Source organism: Myotis davidii, unplaced genomic scaffold (assembly GCF_000327345.1).
Source record: "Myotis davidii unplaced genomic scaffold, ASM32734v1 scaffold107, whole genome shotgun sequence".
NCBI lineage: Eukaryota > Metazoa > Chordata > Mammalia > Chiroptera > Vespertilionidae > Myotis > Myotis davidii.
Genome location: NW_006383012.1, coordinates 611,083 through 632,756, shown reverse-complemented (window position 1 = coordinate 632,756; position 21,674 = coordinate 611,083). Strand labels below are relative to the sequence as shown.

At 42.1% G+C, this 21,674-nt stretch overlaps 1 protein-coding gene and 1 long non-coding RNA gene across 2 annotated transcripts in view; both read left to right on the top strand.

Annotated features, from left to right (window-relative positions):
- SORCS1 (sortilin related VPS10 domain containing receptor 1) overlaps positions 1-21,674 on the top strand; it is a gene marked incomplete at its 5' end in the record, with an annotated part of 483,392 nt that overhangs the window by 189,941 nt on the left and 271,777 nt on the right. The window lies entirely within an intron of this gene.
- On the top strand, positions 6,683-9,969 carry LOC107181646. Its single transcript, XR_001512320.1, has 3 exons — positions 6,683-6,694; positions 8,940-8,945; positions 9,899-9,969. It is a non-coding gene; the product is annotated as an uncharacterized LOC107181646 (long non-coding RNA).

The window sequence follows — 21,674 nt, the reverse complement described above, 5'->3', positions numbered from 1 at the left end:
TATACTATACACTTTTTAGAATTTCTAAAATCCAAAACACTGGCAAAATAGAATGCTAGGGAGAATATGGGGTAATTGGAACTATCATTTATTGCTGTTGGGAATGCAAAATGGTACAGCCATTGGAAGACAGTTTGGCAGATTCTTACAAAACTAAACATGATCTTACCTTATGACCCAGCAGTCTTATTCCTTGGTATTTACTCAAATAACTTGAAAACATGTCCATACACAAAAACCTGCATATGATGTTTGTAGTGTCTTCATGTATAATTGCAAAAGTGTGTATTTAACCAAAATGTCCTTTAGTGGGTGAATAGGTACATAAACTGTGGTACATCCAGACAATGAAATATTATTTAGCACTGATATGAGGTATCAAGCCATGAAAAGACAGGGAAGAACCTCTAATACATACTACTAAATGAATAAGCCAATCTGAAAAGGCTACATGATTCCAACTACATGACATGTGGGAAAAGGTAAAATGTGAAGATTAAAAAGGAATCAATGACTTCCGGGGTTTGGGGTGAGGGAATAACGAATAGTTAGAACAAAACAAAATACCGGGGAGGAGAAAAGTAGTATTTAGGGCAGTGGAACTATACTGTAAGATACTCTAATACTGGACACATGACATTATATGTATATTTGTCAAAACCTACAGGATGAGCCCTAATGTAAACACCAAGAATGAGCCCTAATGTAAACTATGGACTTTGAGTGATGGTTGATGGGCCAGCATAGGCGCATCCATTATAACAAGTTTACACAGGTGCAAATGTTGGTAGTGGAGAGACTGTGTGTGCTTCGAGACCGGGGGAATATGGGAACGCTCTATAATTTCCACTTAGTTTTGCTATGAATCCAAAACTGCTCTAAGAAATAAAGCCTATAAAAAAAGAACACACAAAAAAGTCTTTGAACAATTCTACGTTTTATGATCTCTGTGCTTTGACTTTCTGATCAGCAGTTTTACCTGTATGTATTGTTTGTTTACCCTTATAAGTCCCTCAAAGGGGAGCAGGGGATTTGTCCAGGTAACCTAGCCTGCTGCAGTCTTCCTGTTGAGCTGAAGTTTAGGTAGTCTCACCGCCCACCATGTCCCTTGCAAGGCAACCCTATAATCTCTTACTCTGTTGAGGTTCTTCATTTGTGTTCAGTGGTGGCTGTATGTTGAGCACGTGACATGTGGAAAATGCTCCAAGGAAATCAAAATTTGTCCTTGGCTCAAAATTGAAGAGCCCCAAATAACTTATCCCTTTCATTCTTTCTTAAGCTCTCCTGCTCACCACCTGAGGAGACCTGTCTATTCAGTAAGACTGTCCATTTACAAGTGGCATTTTCAGATTCTTGACCTTTATATGTATTTCATGGCGGTTTTAACTTCTAGGACTTCCAAAGTTCAGCAGATCAGAGGGGATTTCTCAACTCTGTAGACGATACAACACATAAGAAGGCAATTTCTTAGATTTCCCTTGAGGGAGTAAGGTGCTTGGATTGTATGAGGTAGGACCCTTGAGAGACTATAGTTTTCCTGGAAACCTAGCCAACAGGGGAAAGAAATAAGCATTGTTCAGACTGCATTTGTAATGGGCAGGGGAGGGATGCCAGCCTGCTTACCTGGTTTGGTCTTCCTGGCACCAGATCCTTTATGTTAATACTCACAGAGGGCTTATAGTTTCTTACAGTTTCTCCTGAGTCTGTATAGTTTCTACTGAGGTATCAGTGCTACAGATGTTTTGATTCTCAGGTCCAGTGTGAGATGGAGGCTCCCCTCATTCCAGGCCTCCAGTGTACTGATTTGCAAGGCAGATGATTTCTGTAACCTGTCAGGATGCTGACAGCCTTCAATCAAACAGAGGAGTCAGATAGAGGATATACAAAGAGGTCAGGAGGAAGAGAGAATTTTGTAGGTTGGCATCTTTACAAAGAGATCGAAGACAAAGTTACACTCAATCTTATCTTCCTTATTTCAGGAGATTGGTCACGTTGGTTGAGCCTGGTAAGGACCTGGGAGGCGGAGGCATGCAGCAGGATTGCATGTGAGGAGCTGGGTGAAGGAGGGTTTCTTGAGAATGAGTTGTCAGAGTGCTGGACTCTTTCCTGTTCATGGGGTGAAGGAATGGGCTTCAGGACAGTTTCGCCTGTACCCCCCAAACACTGGCATCTGAGACGGAGACACAGTGTTTTGTGGAGTGGGGTCTGACCTCTGCCTAGGAAATCTAGAGGGAGAGGCAGGAGTTGACCACTGCAGGATGCTGGGTCAGAGAGGGTGCTGTGCTTTGGTGCACTGGGGCTGGAGAAGCCAGAGTGTTTGGTGAGGACTAAGCAGAAAGGAATGTCACTGGGGTCCTCTGAGGTCTTCAGGAGGCCCAACGTCAAAAAGGTTGGAGTTGGGCTGCCAGTTGACTATCATCTGGGGAAAGGGTCTCTAGTTGGTACTTGGACAAGAGATGCAACCATTCAGGTCGTGAACACGAGGGACACGAGGGAGGGAGCTCAGCCAGGGGCTCTGAAGACTTCACCAAAGAAAAGCATCTCTTTCACCATCTGCCAGACCCAGTGTCTCTGCTGGAAAACAACCAGCCATTAGAATGGGCCTTACTCCTTCCCCCTCTTCCCTGTCCTGCTCTCTTGAAGAGAGTAGATTAGACATAGAGAGCAGCAGACCAATGCCCATTCCTACCTGAAATGGGGAGGAGGGTTCAGGGTAGGAAGGTAGGAAAGAGGCAAGGAGAAGGGGGATGATTGAATACAGTCAAATACAGCATTTTTATCTCTGTCTTCCACTGGACATTTTATGTATGGAATTAAGATAGTGCATGTGTTTTAAAGTGACTTTGGAGATATCTACTACATTGAAATAAACAAAAATCCCTGGTCAGGTGGTTCAGTTGGTTGGAGTGCTGTCGCTTAGACCAGCGGTCGCCAACCTTTCAGACCTCACGGACCACCAGTTGCGACCACTGCCTTAGACCAAAAGTTTATGGGTTCAAGCCCCCGTCAGGGCACATACTGCAGGCAACTGGTTAACCTCTCTCTGTTTCTCCCTCTCTCCCTAAAAACAAAAAAAAAGAAATAAAATAAACAAAAAGCCCAGGGACCTCCCACAGGTTTGATCTAGGAGTAGGGCAAGATTCCTCCAAAAGGCTAATATTTAAAGGAAGATAGAAACAAACGTGTTTAAAGTCACTAGTCAGGTTTGTTAGGCACCTGGTTACAGATACAGGTGGGAATGTGGATGTGGGTCCTGTATCCCTTGTGGGGATGGGGGCTCTTCCCTTCTGCTCCTGCTCTGCGCCTGCTTCTCTTTGCCCTGGTCCCTGTGTTCTGGCCGACTATGGTGATGGGGTACCAGTGATGTGAGTGGAAGACTCATTTTTTGGGGGGGGATTTAATATTGTAGCCTCTGAAGAAGGTGGAGGATTTTGTCACCCACTCCCTCAAACCTATCTGAAACCATGAACAGTCTATGGGAGGAAACCTATGACCATCGTAAATGGGATTATACACGAAGCTTAATACATGAAACCAACCACATCCGTGGTGAAACTGGAGCACTGTTTAGAATGACTATATGATTTAGCTTTCAGATTGGGACTCCTTGGAGAGGGGGCACTGAGAATAATCATGTTGAGATAACAGGAATGCTCTGGGGTTGTCCTGAGCAAACCAGGACAGAGAAAAGCATTCCACTCACATTCTGCTGCTTCTACTCGGTAGAATTATTTTATTTTATTTTATTTGCTGGAAGCAAGAGATAGAATCATCCCCTGCTTTTGTGCAGCTTCATGCCATTCACTGTGCAACACTATTACACATCCCCTGAACGAAGTGGCTCTGGGAATTTACTGTTTATTCACTTCATGCTTCATGGCACTGTGGCTCACACACTCGCTTATCAGGAGCCAGCCAAGCACTTGAACCGAGGTATCTGATCAGGAAGCAGTGTATTTCCCCGGGATCCTCACAGGCTCTTGGTTAGAGGTCCCAGCACATACTCTTCCCCAGGGCAGACTACATTCAGGAGTGAGAGAGAGAAAAAATGACCTCTACTCTTAGCACAGGGGATGGGGATTCCCAATTAGGTTTGCTCCTTGTAAGAGCTGGTGGGGCCAGGGTGGGAAGTATATAAGATTTAAAAACAGGAGACCTGCGCTTTGTAAGATTTATCAAATATTTAACTCCCCCGAGTAAAGAGGACATTGCTATCAGACCATGCCCTCTGCACAAAGAGGTGTTTAAGAGGTCGGCATTACAGAGAACATTAACATTCATTCTAGGTTATACAGTGTCCAAGGCAGTCATTATGAAAGCTCCTGTTCTTTTTTTTAACACTAATTTTTCAACCAGTTTCAGGTATACAACATAGTGATTAGATATTTATATACCTTATGAAGTGATCACCTGGTAAGTCTAGTACCCATCTGATATCATAGTTATCACAATATAATTTTTATTTACCATTAAAATTGAGTAGAAAACTTTTTCAGCCTGGGTTTTTCTCTCTGCATCTGAGTCCAGATGTAGAAACTTCTGGTAAGGAGATAATCACTTTTTTTTCCCTCTTGACCAGATCTCGATCTCTCTCTCTCTCTCTCTCTCTCCCCCCGACACCCCCGTTGTTGGTGAGACAATGCGTGGGTGAGAGCACAGTCAATGGAAGAGTCCAACTAAATATGTGTTATTAGGAAGCCACCTTGCTCAGGTGCTGTTGTGTCTAGCAGAAAGCCCTGCGATAAAACAGGTGCAGATTCTCCCCCCACAGGAGGATGGAGTGGGCAGGAAGGTAAAAAAAAAAAAAAGTCACAGTGATGAGAACTTAATTGGTGAGTTCAGGGAATAGTAAACAAGATATGAATTCATCTAGTGTTCCAAAGATGTTCCAAATGAGCTGCAGCTACTGAGAAAACAATTGCTGAGGAAGAAGTTAGCACAGGCTCCCAGCCAATTTGGCTTCTGTTTCTAACACTTGAAGTGAGCACCACTCACAGGAGCTGTCAGGTATTTTAAAATATTTGTTCACTTCCTTGACTGCAGTGGAACACAACCCCTGGGAGAGTTTGAGGGTCTCTAGGACCCAGAGATTTCTGAGTCAGTTTGCAATTCATTGATCAACACTGATAGGATTCAGCACTTAAGGCAGTGTTGTTAGTGGGGGACTGAGGGTGGGTTTGCCCACAGATATATTTGGCAATGTCTGAAGACATTTTTTGATTATTTTGACTGAGAGTGGGATGCTGCTGGCATCTAGTGGGTGGATGCCACGGAGGCTGCTGAACATCACCAGTACCCAGGGCAGCTCCACACAACAAATTAGTGTACCCGGAAGTAAATAGTGTCAGAATTGACAAACTCTGGCCTCACCTAACTGCAGATATAGCACCATGGAGAACACAAAACAATAAGAAATATGACCTCTGCCCTCGAGAGATTTAGAGCTATAGCTCAGAGACCAAAACACCCATTCATTAGTTGAAATAATTCCACATCCAGCAATATTTCCTGAGCACTTACTATGTGCCAGGGACGCTGCAAGGTTTTAGTACTGTCGGTAGCTGTGGTGCTACCTGTCCACAGAGGCTTAGCATTTACTGAGGAGGACACATGCTAAAAAGGAAAACACAAAATTCACAGCATGATGGTCTAGGTCCTATTTGGAAGGGAAAGCCAGTGCTGCCCTGAGAGGGGAGAACAGGAAGGCTGTCTTTGGTTGGCTGGTCAGGGGAGACCTGTAAGCTGAGAAAAGTTGGCCAGGTGAGAAGTGAAGATAGACCAAGGCAAGCAGAGGGAGCCATGTGGCTCCAGGCTCTGAGGTAGGGAAAAGTGTGTGGTTTGCATAATTGGGTGGGTAGGAAGTGTACATAGGTAGGGGGTAGTCAAGCCAATAAACCTAATAAGAATGCAGAGAAAGGAGAAAGAAACAGAGATAAGGCTCACAGGGAAAATCGAGGGGAAGAAATCAAGACTTGGAGGGGGGGTGACATGGGAATGCACAGACTACAGTTCAGAGAGAGGAATAAGGAAAGTGTGTGGTTTGCATAATTGGGTGGGTAGGAAGTGTACATAGGTAGGGGGTAGTCAAGCCAATAAACCTAATAAGAATGCAGAGAAAGGAGAAAGAAACAGAGATAAGGCTCACAGGGAAAACCGAGGGGAAGAAATCAAGACTTGGAGGGGGGGGTGACATGGGAATGCACAGGCTATAGTTCAGAGAGAGGAATAAGTGCATCTAGCTTCCTGGGTTAAAGCAGAACCTGAGAGAAACAAATGTCAGTGTTCACCAAAGAGATGGGGCCCTTTCTTTTGGGGACACGTAAGTAGTGATGGGGAAAAAAATGGACATCTTGGAAAAGTAGATGCTTCTTAATAAAGGGATGGGTACAGGCAACTTTGTGTGAAAGAACTCTCTAGCAGGGAAAATCATAAGATTAAAAGCAAGGACTTGGACCTGGATGACTGGTGGTGTGATGGGGAAAAGTAAAACCTATTGCTGTTGGCAACTGTCTGCTTCATTCCCTTAGTAAATATTGGAGTGTGTTAGTACCAGGCCCTGGGAACATAATGGGAGAGCAAAATAAAAAATGATTTTTGCTCACATGAAGTTCAGGACAGACTCCACTAAAATTAAAAATAAAAAGGTGTTCACAGTTAAATACTGAGCTGTATGGATATTTGTACTTATAAAAATGTATGATTAGAGCCTGGCCGGACGTGAGCATCAACCTATGAACCAGGAGATCACAGTTCAGTTCTCAGTCAGGTCACATGCCCAGATTGTGGGTTCGATCCCCAGTGTGGGGTGTGCAGGAGGCAGCTGACCAATGATTCTCTTTCATCATTGATGTTTCTATCTCTCTCTCCCTCTCCTTCTCCCTTCCTCTCTGAAATCAATACAAATATATTTTAAAGTGTGTGATTAGATGATTCAAGCTAGACAGGAGGGACAGGAAGGATTTTTTTGAGAAAGGAGTGAAGAAGAGGTATGTAGAAGTTGACCTGGGAAGTGGTGTGGGGTGGGGAGGGAGAATGCGGGGCTTCCAGCAGAGGTATTGGCCTGTGGAGAGAAGAGTCATGACAAGGAGAACTGGGATCTCCTAGAGGACTGGAATGGGGAAGGGTGTGAAATCGTGGGGAGAGCAGAAGGGAAAGGAGAACGGATGGGAGTGGAGTCCCGTGCGGAGGGAGAGAAATGGACAAACATGCATTTCTAAAGGTCCAAGATGAAATGCTGCCAACTCATGTAGGAAAGTACTGCAGAAAATCAGGAGAAAGACTGCATAGGTTAAGGTCATATTGGGGTGAAATGCATTGATTTGTTCCTATTTAAGAAATGCTCAAGGGGTAAAAGATAAGACTTGGGGATCAACCAGATAAAGGAGATGGGGGTGTCAAGGGTGAAGGCTAGGTGCCTGGTGTGCCTAATAGGATAGATAACGGAACCATTCCCTGAGAGAGGAAACTCGCAGGGGACCCATTTGGGAGGAGATTACAAGTTCAGTGTTAGAAAGGAGGATTTGGAGCTGTGTTTGAGTTATCTAGAAGGAGTTTCCAACTGCAGGTCTGGGCCGCAGATAAGCAGCCACTGGGCTCCTGCTTGATTAAAAGCTGACACTTTCCTCTGCAGAGACTGGCTCCTTGCCCCTGTCATAGTCCCATCGCCTCACAGTTCCATCTCCAGTCATCTGCAGGATTGGAAATGGTGCAGCCCACCGCTGCCAGTGCACAGCACCACTAATCTGAAACTAAGCAAAGAGCCAAAGAGTTTAAATCCAAGATCAGGCATGAGCATGAGTTGAGGGGAGAAGGAAAGTGAAGGGTCAGGCATCAGGTCAGTCCAGAGAGAGGCACACTTCCATCCCATGTAACTTGCAGAGAGAGAATTGGGTCTCACCTTAGCCAGTCACATAAGCCTAGAAGTAGCTGATTAATGCTCTGCTGGCTAAGAAGCTAATAGGATGATAGGATTGTATTTTAGAAAGGGATCCTCAAAGTTGTCTAGATCAACCCATGCCTCTTACAGTTGTCGATGAAATTGAGGTCTGGAGAGGATACGGGTCATATCCATGTTTACTCTACTTATTAATGATGGTGTGGCTGCCATTGGCCCCCATCTATCTCACTGACCTACTTGGTCTATCCCCCAGAATTTAGACTGTGAAGAGAGTTACATACAATTTTATCTCACTGCTCTGCACTGTGAGTATAAATGTTGATCGCACAGCCCTAGGCCCTTAGGGGGAAGTGTCCTATGGCTTTTTGTTAGAACACACAAGTCACCCCACAAAAGGCCAGGAGAGTTCATATAATGACAGGAACTTTAAAATGTAGTAGGTTGTTACAGTTTCTGGAATTTTTAGCTATCGCTGTTCCAACTGGAGAAAGGGGGGAAACAGTATTAATAGCAAGTTAATAACTTTGATTTTAAAACCCAGCATCTTCCTCTTTTCCCCCAGCAAATGCTGTACATTCTGGGAGTTTATGGATTGCTTGAGGGAGCGAGCTCCATCAAAGGTGTTTTAATCAGCTTTGAGTTATTATCTAAGTGCTTATTGAGATGACTGAGGACAGTGATTTGAAGCCAGTCACAGAGCTGGGGGAGATGGGGGTTCACTGTGGTCTTCCCTCTGACTGGGTGCACCTGTTGGTTGTCTTGGTTTGAGGGCACATCCCTAGTGGGGAGTGTGCAGGAGGCAGCTGATCGATGTTTCTCTCTCATCGATGTTTCTGGCTCTCTATTTCTCTCCCTTCCTCTCTGTAAAAAATCAATAAAATATATTTAAAAACAAAAAAAAAAAACAAAACAAAACAGCAAAGCAGGGATGAGATCTGAGGCCTTTTCTCCATCAGTGGCAGGTGACTCTTGTTTTTCCCTTTTGTCACCTAAAAGAATGTGGTCTGGACACAGGGCACTTCTTCGGGTTCTGTCCCCCAAGTGCTCAGTTTCAGTAGCCCCCCACAGAGTGGAAATGGATGGCCCGGTCTGGGGGCTTCATCCCTCCCTGCCTTTAACACTTACAGAAAAACTTACTTTTCTGTGTTAAGTCATGAACTCGGATCAGACCAGCTCTCCATCTATCTGTATGCCTCAATGCCCCACTGAAAAGCAAACCAGGCAGTTGAAGCGGTGATTGGCTTGGGTTTCTCTTTGTTTAGGCCACAATAGCTGCCTCACCACCCACAGCATCCAGCAGGGTGAGCTCCTCTCTCCTTAACAGACAGAATTAAGTTGCATTTCATCCTGTGGCCTTCTCTGAATCCCCAATGGCCAGCATTTCTGAGAAGGCTGTGGACCTGGGCTTTGGAGATGTAAACACGATCACATTTACATGAAAATCCATGAAGTCCCTTCCTCGGTCTTATAAGACTTTTAGGTGAAGAATCAGTATATTTCAGTTCCAGCAGCATTTCTCTTGCCCCTAAATCCATCCACAGTGTTCATCAATTTGTTTATTAAAGCCTGGGAGCCTTGGGTTCCAGCATTGAATAATGAACATTCTAGTGCCCACCGCTTTAAACACTTTCTAAATGTGTGTTCCCTTCTGTGCAAAAGGCAAGTTTATGGGAAGGAGACCTTCTATTTCTCAGTCTGAAGAGAATGATGTAGAGGAGAGGACACTTTGAAGAAGGAGTCATTTGGAGGGAGAAGATCATAAATTCAGTTTCAGAGAAGTTGATTTTGAGGTGTATTTGGGACATCCAAGAGGAGTTATCTTGACTGGCCAAAGAGAAGATACTGTAGCAATGTGGTCCCTGCATTTTTTCTTTGTAAGGCCCATTGGCACTGCCATTGCAATAGAGGCTCACCATCTTTCTGTCTATTGTATTGACATAAGAAATGTCCAAACCTTAAGAATTATGATGAGTTTATTTGACAACTGATGACAACTATCAGGAAGCAAAATCTCAACAGATTGAGAAGATGCTCTAGAAAATGGCAGCTTTACCACTTATTTTATACGTCAGGCTCAAAGGGAAGATGCAAGGGCGTTACATAAAATCCATTGGTGATAGATTAGGGTGCAGGACAAAGGAAAGAGGGGAAATTTCTGAAGATGGATAAAAAGGAATACAAATAGACACTTCTGTTACATTGGTGGGTGTAGAATAGCTAACAATTAACATTTCAGCACATAGAGATGGTACGCGGGGAACTAGGTATAGTGAGGGGTTCTGTGGTCTCTGTGCTGTGATTGTGCCCTGAGGGGTCTGGAGTAAAGGCGTTACTCTGACATTCCAAAGGTATATAATTGTAGATGCAAAAAGGCAATAGACAGGCTCAGTTATGGTAAAGGTTGACCTTTCTCAAAGAAGATACCCACCCAGGACTGCCTACCATCCATGGCTCACCTTTATTTAGGAAGTTTTCATTTCAATGTGGTTATTTTATGTCTTTGAGTTTGTAAGGCCTGCCATGCAGGCCTCCCCTGAGCTTGTTAGGTTTTGTATGCGGCCCCTCTTCGTCCTCAATTGCAGGTTTTTAGGAAGCTTTAAAAAAACTAGCAATGCCAGTCCTACACCTGGCCACCTATGGAAGCGTCTGGGTGCTTATATTCTAAAGCTCCAATAGTTCAGTCCTTCTCGCACAACCAGGATTCCACTGTCAACAGGATTGTGCAGTCTCTACTCAATGTACTTGCATCCAGAGCAGTGGCGCTAAAGTTCTGTGGATTTAGATGCTCTGGGGAGCCCGTACATTGCAGATTTTCTGGCCCCCAGAGACTGGTTCCTATAGATTTGGGGGTGAAGACCAGAAATCTACAGTTTAGCAAAATCTTCCTGTGTAAGAAATGAAAAGATCATCTCGTGAGAAAAGGTGGTGTGGGCAGACTGTCAGGAGTTGTTGCTATCATGTTTTTCTTGTTTCATTTCATTTCTGACTTGGTTATTCTGTCTTATGGGATTTAGCCAACTGAAGCTTATTAATTAGATTTTACTCCTACTTCTCTCCATGCTTAGTAGGTGCAGCTTTACCATCTGGCCACGGTTAACCTAGAGCAGTGATTCCCAAGCAGCCTTCGTATTGGAGAAGCTTTTAATATAAACTGATGCCTGAGCCCCCACTGCCACCAAGAGATCCTAATTAAATTTTTTGGGATGGGGTCCAGGTCAGTATTTATAAACATTTCCCCATGTGACTGTCGTGTGCAACCAGGATTGAGAACCACTGGCCTAGAGAAACATGAACAGCCGCAGGAGTCCTGGGATTGGCAGAGACATACCAGGGGTTGTGCTGTGGCTGCAGGTTCTGACAGTGATGAGTGGGGTCAGGTCTACTGTCTCTGGGGACCTCACTGCTCAATACTGAGTTCAGGATTCTGTCTTCCTGAGGCTGATGGCATAAAGATAATCTGCAGAGAAAATAGAACTGAGGCTGTGTGACTGGGGAAAAAAACGTCAAGAGAAATAATAAAAGGGCATTTGCGGGTTTCCTTCACTTTCCTGGACGCTGTGGGAGATGTTGACAATCTGTGCTGCTACAGTAGGGAACCCCAGTGTTCCCCTGGCTGGGGGTGCACGCCCTGCTGGAGTCCTGAGTGACTCAGCCACCAGGGAGCTGAGGGATGAAGGAAGCTCTTTTCTCTCTGAAAAGCCAGCTTCTTGGTTGTGGAGGCTAAATCTATACATATCATCATTAGCAGCGGATAGTTCTTGGACATTTACTGAAAATCAACACCATCCACTTGTGCAGTGCTTTACAGTTTACAAAACACGTTCATGCATATTTTCTTCCTGGGCTTTTACAAGAGACCCGTGAACTGGACCAGATGAGGTAAATGGGGTCTAGAGTTTAAATGCCGTATCCAAGGGCAAACCTCAAGAATGTATTGGCCAAAGACAGGAGGGGGGTTGGGAGGCTTGGTGAAAATGGAAAGGGATGAAGAAGTACCAGTTGGTAGCGATAAAGTAGTCATGGGGTTGTAGAGTACAGCATAGGGAATACAGTCAATCATATTGTAATAACTATGTAGAGTGCCAGGTGGGTACTGGAATTACCAGACAGACACTTTGTAAATTATATAATTGTCTAACCTGAAATTATATAATTATAAATAACTTTGTAAAATATATCATTGTCTATACTGTACACCTGAAACCAATATAAAATCATACCAAATGTCAACTGTAATTAAAAAAGAAAAAAAAGAGTGTATTAACCAATACTCTGGGACAATAATTCAAGTCTTCTGATTCTGCTTTAAATGCAGGTAATTTTCGTAGTTGGAACATGAATGGACATATTTACAGTGTTAGGTTTTACCACTTATTTTGTGCACATTAAGTGATGATTAACAGCACATCAGCCCTATGAAGTCATGGTTATTACCTTAGATCAAGTGACATGAATAACAGCACATGGGGTGGTTCAGGGATCAGGTGGAACCCAGGGAGGTGGCACACAGGTGACCAAAACTGGGGTATTACCATCATAGTATGTGCATAGATTCTCGATAGATAATGATCACTGGCTAGGTCGAGTGGAGAAAACCTGTGCAGAATCAAAACAACTTCCTAGAGCTTTGTGTGTCTTTCACGGGAGACACTTGCATCAATGACTCACTGGTAATAATAAATCCACACACTGTACACTTCTTGCAGCGGCGGATGGGGGAGAGAGATGGGATGAGGACTTGTGTGTGACCTTCTGCCTCCGGGGAGCACTTACAGAGTTTCCTCTGTGCCAGGCACCCGGTGAACACCTTGCCTGTGTCATCTCAGGAAGCCCCACGAGTCAGCATTGCACTTAGCCACAATTTATTTATAAAAAATCCAGAGGCGCAGAATTGTGATGCACCATATCCCAAATGTTACCCTAGTAGAAGATCAGCCTCCTGGTCTCCAGAGCCCAGTTTTCAATCACTGCCCTGCACTTCAGCTACAGAAAAGAATTTCTGCACATGCGAAGCCGGGCCGAATACATCCAAGTTCAGACATAGGGGCCACAGAGAGCAGAGTTGTTCCAGTAACTCATGTGGACAAGTGGTTTTGCTTCCCTAAAAATGGCATGGATGGGGGAAAAAAAATGCCAAGAAGGACTGAAAATTGCTAGAGAACTTGAAAGTCATTTTCCTGCTTTGCTGTATAGCATGGATTCCTCCCCACTGTGCCGAGCTCTGGAGACCTCATTCTTCCTCCAAACTAGCCACCACATCAAAGCAATACCTGCAGATGTATTGTACATCATGATCCCAGCACCCTAAGATAATGTATGTGTGTGTGTGTGTGTGTTGCTTCTTTATTTCTGTATGTATAGACACAAATAGATAGCTAGTTTAATCATAATACATTTGATCTGTATACTTTACTTTTTTTCTAATATCAGAGTGTACTAATCAAAATTCCATGTTGGTAAATGACAATGTACATCGCTGGTTTGATATGTGACAATATTTATTTAATGTTTTCAGTGCCCCCAGTATTGGACATTAGGTCCTTTCAGATGTGTTACTGTCACATGTCATACTGGGATATAGTCCTCTGATCTAGTAATTCCTAATGAGGAATCTTGCAAAAGTTCACACAAACTGTAGTGAATTGTTCTCTAACTAGTTGCACTGAATATACTCCTACTGGCGAAGTTATTCAAGCGCCTGCTTTCATACACACTTGGCAGAATTGGGTATCATCTTTCTTTTTCAGTCTGTGTCCATCTGCTGGCTTGGGGAGGAGGCATGGTGAAATAGCATCTCTGCGTCCATCTGACCTTTTCATCTGGAGGCTGATTCTTTTATATTATGGCAAATTGATCATTTGGCACAAGCCTTAATTGCACACTCAGCTCCTTCCCCAGGGTGTTACAACTGAACATTCCACACTCTAATGACTAGAGATGCTTGCAGAACAAGTATGGATTTAAACCAGTCTCACCTATTATTACAACTTAACTAGAGGCCCGGTGCATGAATTCACGCATGGGTGGGGTCCAGCTGGCACACCCCAATAGCTGATCAGGCAGTTCCAGGCCTGCTGGGGGGAGGGGATGTGGGAGTTTGGCCAGCCAGCCCCATCACAGATCAGGGTGGAGGGTTGCTCTGGGGGAGGGGCCGCAGGCAGTTGTCAGGCCAGCCCCACCCCCTGGTCGAACTCCTGGTCAAACTCCCAGTTGAACTCCTGGTTGAGGGGACAATTTGCATATTAGCCTTTATTATATAGTATAACTGTTGAACCTAAATACTTGCCCAAATGAGAGAAAAGTGTTAGTATGAGATAAATGAGTTTGGGGTTATAAGAGGATAAAAACTGACTTAGTTATAACATCAGAAATAGTACAGAGTTCTCAATAGATTGTAGGAGAGACTGGCAATAAATTGTGAGATTGTTTTAAAGCATCCTAAAGCTTCCTAAGGTTAAACTTCAGTGTTTCCATGGTTAATAGTAGAGTTGGCCAACATTTACTATAATTCACTTTTGTGACACACACACAAAAATACATGAATACACATGTACACATGTACCCATGGTAGTATTTAAATTACTGCCCAAATAGCCTTACACTAGAGACTTTTGGAGCTAAAAGGAGTGGTAGGGACGAAGGACTAATAGTTTAATTTTTAATAATCTTTCCCCATAATTCTGGTAATTTTTAGAAGTTCTTTATTATATTTTGATAATATCTGTTTTCTTAGAAATGTATATATTTCATCTAGATTTTTAAAATATACTAACATCAAGTTAAATAGAGAAATTTATATGTTATTTAAACACGATATGCTTATATTTTCCTTCTCCAACTTATTTATTTTCCTTTATTATATTCACCAGATTCACGTAAATGCTTACTATTAATATACTAAATTTGCTTCCCTAGGAAGCAGCATCTGGATTTATTAAGCAATTTTAATGTTTTTCTTCTCTCTTAAGTCATCCTTTTTTGCCTTTATTTGTATTAATTTCTTTCTCCTCATTTTGTAAGGATTGTGGTTACTTGTAGCTTCTTAAATTTAATTTTTGTCTTTTTGCTTTCATTTTAACTATTGAATTATTAAAACATTTGAGTTCAACACATTTATTTTATCTGTTTGGTGGAGTTATAATAGACTTCTTGTTTTGATAGTGTTTATACTTTCATTACTTTCTAATTAGTCTGTAATTATAGTTTGTATTTTTTCTTTCACTCAATACTTATTTTTAGAGATTGTTTTTGATTTTAGTATAATGTCACTTTTATCTAAAATTGCTTAATAATCTATGTTTACTTCTTTTATTTTTCTATTTTTAATACGTTAAGCGCCCAGCCTGTTTTGTTTTCCAGAAGGAAAGTATAGTGTCAGTCACCGGTGATTAACAGGGCAAGTAATGTGTTAAATATATTTTTATTGATTTCAGAGAGGAAGGGAGAGGGAGAGTTAGAAACATCAATGATGAGAGGGAATCATTGATCAGCTGCCTCCTGCACACACCTTACTGGGGATCGAGCCCACAACCCAGGCATGTGCCCTTGACCCCAGGACCCTTCATTTCGCAGGCCAATGCTCTATCCACTGAGCAAACCAGTGAGGGCTATGTTTACTTCTTGCAGTTAGTAAATTATGTGGCTTACCGCAGCAGAGTCATGGCTCCCAACTTCCCCCTACTTCTAGACCAGATGTCTAAATATAAGTTGGCCAACAGGGGTTTATCCCTTGGCACCATCTGTGGAATAACTAGGTAGGATTTTTCCAAACTTGGCATAATTTCGCTGTAATCTTACTTTATCACCTCTATTGCTGAACATCTTTCTATGGTTTCCTGGGTTTGTCCAAGAGACAGGAGGGGGCCTCTGGATGCCATTTCCCTGAAGTTTTGTCAAAAACAGCTGCTGGTCTATTTGAAGGCGTGGTGTAAGCATCCAGGGTACTTGTCTTCCATCTAGCCCAGGGGTGTGACTTTTTTGTCTCTTTGATCCTCAAATGCATTCTTTTCCGTGGCACTTTGTGCTTTTCTTTTTTCTGGGCCTGAGGCATTGACATATGGGTTCTTAGATACTTTGATAAAGCCCTGAGCATATACCATGCACATGAGCAATAAAGTTTTTTTTCCCAAATAAATGTTGAGATCAAGTTTAAATTTGAAACTTGATGTAAATCTGTGTGATTTGCAGATATCCTGTCTGCCTATGAGAGTTGTGGGAATAGGCAGAGTTTTATCTTTACTATAAAGACAATTTCCTTGGTGTTGACATGGAAAATGTTCCGGGGAGAAATTTAAAGGAGCTGGATGATATCCATGATTCCAGTAGCAAACAGGTGAACTTAGGCAATGTCAACTAACTTCTCTCTGCTTATCTGTAAGAAAGAAGATTCCATATTTTCCTTGAACTAAGAGTCCTGATTTCTTTTTGTCTCCCTCAGGACTGGGAGAAGAAGGATGGTTTTTATGTTATTACATGGCAAACAACGGCAATGATGCAAGCCAATTACTTGCCTCAGAGAGACCATAGTAAACAGGCACAAACCAAAAACTAAGTCAACAATCGAGTCCTCTGCATACAACTGTGGACATCATTAATGAAATTTGCAAATATCTGCAGTCAGGTCCCGAAAACAAAACCAAGCCAGTGAGGAAGGGAAACCTTTACCCAGGCTAATGAGATGTCTCATAGTGAGTAGGATTTGATTTCTTTGTCCCGCTGAGAATGTTGTTATTGATGTAATTTAAAGGTAATTAAAAATACATTTGGTTTAGTTGTTGCTTTCCTTTCGAAATCTTCACTCTTTCTTGTCTCTGAGAAAGCCCTGCTGAGTCAGTTTGAGCTTCCAAAATAAACAAAGTTCATTAATTTACAAAATTTTTAGAGAAAATGAAGGAACAGTGGTGTGGTAAATCAACACAGGGCCAACACAAAACAGGAGTGTCTTGGATTGCATTTTTTATTTTTTAAAGGTTATTCTGCTGGAAATCTTGGAGATGACAAGAAGCAACTGGCACGCACAGTCAACCTCATTTATCTCAATTCAGAAAGTAGTTCATTACCAGATGCATAGCCTTGGCTTTGCTGCTTTTTATGCTTGTCAATTGCCACCCTAATTGAAAATGGAGAAACAAATGCCTTCATAGGGTCCATGAGCCCTTAGAATTAGCATATATCCATTAACCACCACAAGACTCTCCAATGGTGGGTGTTATGACTAAAAACATTAAAATGGAACGTGCAAGGAGGCATGCACCATCTAGATTTGGAGGATGCATCAGGCAAAGGAAATACTACATACATTATTTTGTTTTTTTCACCGGCTGGTGTTTATTCTTGATTCAATACCTAGTATCCCGTTATGCAGGAATAACCACCCATAGATTCACTTCCCAGGCATAGTCAATACAGATTTTAAAATCACTTCACCTGAATGTAAAAATTATATGTGTGTTGCAGAAAGTTTGGAAAGAAGTCACCCATAATCCCATTATCCATTATAATAAGTTGTAATCACTTGAAGCATTTTTTCCTGTCTTCTTTTCTGGATTTATGAACATTAAAAATCGCAACTTTGTATCTTATATAAAAATACACAGTATCCAACTTTTAAAGTTTATGTATTATTTTCCATGCCATTTGTAGCTTTCAAAAGCTAAAATTTTAACATTTAAGTATTTTAAAATGCAGTTGAACAACTTTTTTCTCATGGTTGGCATTTAGGTGACTTCTTTTAATTGGCTCTAATAAAAAATATTGTGGCGATTTTCCTTAAATAATTTTGTTATATGTACATATATGTAGGTGTGAATTATATTATTAAGGCACATCTGTAGTTTAGTGATTATTTTAAAAATCACTGGATCAGATTGTAATGTCTATATTAAGTAAGCTTTCTATTATAAAATTTCAAATTATTTTTAGAAAGAGGGGAAGGAGAGAGAATGAGAGAGAAAGAGGTAGAAAGAGAGAAACATCGATTGTCTCTAGTATGTGCCCTAACCAGGAATCAAACCCACAACCTAGCTATGTGCCCTGATAGGGATTTAAACCTGCAAACTTCTTGGTGTATGAGACAATGCTCCAACCAACTGGGCCCCCCAGCTGAGGCTCAAATTAATTTTTAAAGATTTTTTACCAAATTATACTCCCACTGACAATATACCAAGTCCCTATTTTTCTAAAGTTACACAAGATTTATACATTATTTCAAATTAATCTTTGTTAATTTTGTAATATAATAGTGAAAATCTCATTTTTCAAAGTTGAATGCTATGATTGCTTAAGAAGTTGAGCATTTTATTTTATTTTATTTTTAAATATATTTTATTAATCTTTTACAGAAAGAGGAAGGGAGAGAGATAGAGAGTTAGAAACATTGATGAGAGAGAAACATCGATCAGCTGCCTCCTGCACATCTCCCACTGGGGATGTGCCCGCAACCCAGGTACATGCCCTTGACCGGAATCGAACCTGGGACCCTTCAGTCCGCAGGCCCACGCTCTATCCACTGAGCCAAACCGGTTTCAGCAGAAGTTGAGCATTTTAATGTGTTCTTGTCTCTCATGTTGTAGATAAATTTGCCTCTTGCATATCATTCTACCTTGTCTGGTTTTCATTTAAAAAAACTATATCTATGTATTTTTGCTTTGTACATTATGTTGGTCTATTTTTTACTTCTTATTAATGAATCCCTCAGATTCTGGGTGACCACCATGATGGTGATACTGTTTCCAAGACTCTGGAGTGATCTGTTTGGCCATAATGTGTTCTTAGGGATGGCGTTTAGCTTGCATCTTTACTGAGTTGCCAAGCTCACCTATGTTAGGTGCTTGGCTATAGACCTTGTCCAGAGGGCAGCCTTTTGGATGAAAGACACCATTAACAACTGGCATGTGAATGTTTTAATTAAAGATGAGAAAAGGACCAGGGGAAGATCAAAGCTGGTAGAGAAAACCCCCATACAGCCCTCCTGTGGTCAATTGTTCTTCAATTACACAGCCTCAGCTTAATGGAAGTTTAACCTTTCTGTACCTCAGTTTCTTCATATGTCCAAGTAAGGTAATATTAGTTCCTACTTCATAGAGTTATGTAACTGTTTTTAAACTTAAAAAATAGTATTGTGTACGATCTTAGTTGAGTTCCCGAGAAAAAGACTCTGAGAGTAGGATTTTGGAGCAAGTTATTTATTCACGAGATGATCCCTGGAAACAACATTTAGAGTGTGGGGAAGTGAGGTAGGCATAGGAAGCCAGCCAATAAAGGGCACATTTCCCAGCCAGTCAATACTGTGGGTGATTGGAGCTTAATCTCACTGGGAAAGTCGGGGAGTGTAGAACTTACACTCCTTTCTTATTCGATATTAAGGTTGATAGAATCTGATTATTTATTCCCCAACTCTTATCTGTCATTGATTGAGGACTGCTGCAGGGGATAATTCTCTGGCACCTCCTGCCTGCCTCTGCAGTCACTGGAGGAGAAGAGTAGGCCCTGCAACTAGAGAAAAGCCACAGGCAGTTGGAAGTAGAGCGAAGTACATTATAGTGGTGAGGCCAGGGAGACCTGGGGGAAGGACTGATAGCTCAGCTACTAGTCCAACACTAGAGACACTAAAGATCCCCGGACAGACATATCTGAACATGGCTATGACTGTCATGCCTTACCTCAAAGAAGCAATATGACTTCTGATTTCAGTTCTGCTCAACAGACATTGTTCTCAGATATTGTGAAAGCCACTGGGGATATATTGACTAAAACATGGTTTCTGAACTCAAGTCACTCACAATCTTGTTACAAACAGAAGAATAAGTCAACAAACAGTGTGATTAATGCACAGTTTCAGATTCAAAAACAAAGTGCAATGGAAACTCGTAAGAAAGAACTCAGGATGGGAAGCCACAATTCGGGTGTGTGTGGGGGTGCGCATTCCAATAGAGGGGATCTTATAAGGTATGAGTAGGAAGGAAGCTACATCCCAAGGAGAAAAATCTATGCACTATAATGAACAAAATCGTGTGCTAGTGAAATAAAAAGGGGTAGCCTGGTATTGAAAAATATTTCCATGTATCTAGCAGGGAGGGTTTATTTGGTCAGGTGGTAATTGTTGAGTCTAGAGAGCCATGCTGGTGTCAGGTGATAGAGGACATTGTGAAGAACCTCCTGAAAGCCTTGGGACTTGACATAGAGAGCTCTTGGAATGTGCTGTTAGGAAGATACTTTGTGGAAATGTGATCCTGGAAGCAAGGACACCAATTCAGGAACAACTATAGAAATGTTAGCGAAAAGGTAGTACTCCCTGGTGGCAGAATGGATTTAAGTAATAGTAAAGAGGTAGAATCAAAAGGATATGAGGTGAACCATGAGGGTTGGGGGGCTAGAGGAGTGAGATCGAATAGCCTTGGATGGTTTTTAGGATTATAGACTAGGCAACTGACTGCATGATTATGCCACTCGTGGTGTGGCTACTGTAAAGAGAGATTGACCATGTAGGGGCAGGAGGACTGGATGATGTAACAGGGCAGGGTGTTGCTTACTTAAATTTCTTTGGTATCTGCCATCCCTTCCCTTCTTCTTTCCCCATTAATGCCTAGTTGAATTCTCAGTCCCAATAGAGTATATTTCACTTTTCTTCCCAAACCCTATTGTTAAGTCCCTAGGGCTCAGGGGGGCTGCCACTTGGGTTCATGTGTAGACCGAAAGGAAGGACAAACGGGTTGGATTTTAACTACTACAGGGGAGAAAAGCAAAAGACAAACAAAAAATCATGATTTGGTGTTGGTTTCTCATCCCAACAGTACCATTGCCTACTAGTAAAACATTGGGTTGTGTCCTTCACCACCAAGAAAGATTGTTTTGAGAAATGAATGACATGGGAGTAAAAATCTGCTGGGTAAATACTTAAGAAACATATAAATAGAAAAATAACTAATTTATAAAGTAAGGGAAAGGAAGAAAAGCTAGCACTAATCTTGTAAGAGAAGTCAAGACCATTCAGTAGGTCCCTTAAGCTTGAACTGGGGACAGAGTCTAAATACTTGTCTTTTAAGGTTTATGGGAAAAGGCAACCATAAAGATGAAGGCAGAAGTCAATGGCTTAGAACAGAGGAGGAAACCATCAGAGTGATAAATAAAACCAGGAGCCCTTTCTTTCTTAAAAAAATATATTTTATTGAGTTTTTACAGAGAGGAAGGGAGAAATATAGAGAGTTAGAAATATCGATGGGAGAGAAACATCGATTAGCTGCCTCCTGCACATCTCCTACTGGGGATGTGCCTGCAACCCAGGTACATGCCCTTGACCGGAATCGAACCCAGGCCCTTACCGTCCGCAGGCCGACACTCTATCCACTGAGCCAAACTGGTTTTGGCAAGGAGCCCTTTCCTTGGCGAAAAAAGTAAGGAAGGATAAAAAAAAAGAGAGAGAGAGAAAGAAAGAAAAGGAGAATGATGTAATTAGGCTAGCAGCCCCAGTCTTTCACTCCCCCACAAGGCTGGTTCTGGCTGTGTCAGCCATACCACCTACATCTCCTCAGCAGTGTAACCTAGATCTGCACCCTGAGAACCAACTTCTGGCACCCCATGCAAAAATGTCCTCTGATCCCTGCATTTTTGTGGCCATTTGTTAGACCCTGGGATTGTGGCTGTCTGTACCATGTGGATTTGGGAATGGTTGTTCTTTAATGAATAAACAGAGGACAAAGATTATGGATGTGGGTGGTTAACTACTGCCTAATCTATCTATAAAACTCCTGCATAGAAAGCCCAACAGAAGGACAGAAAT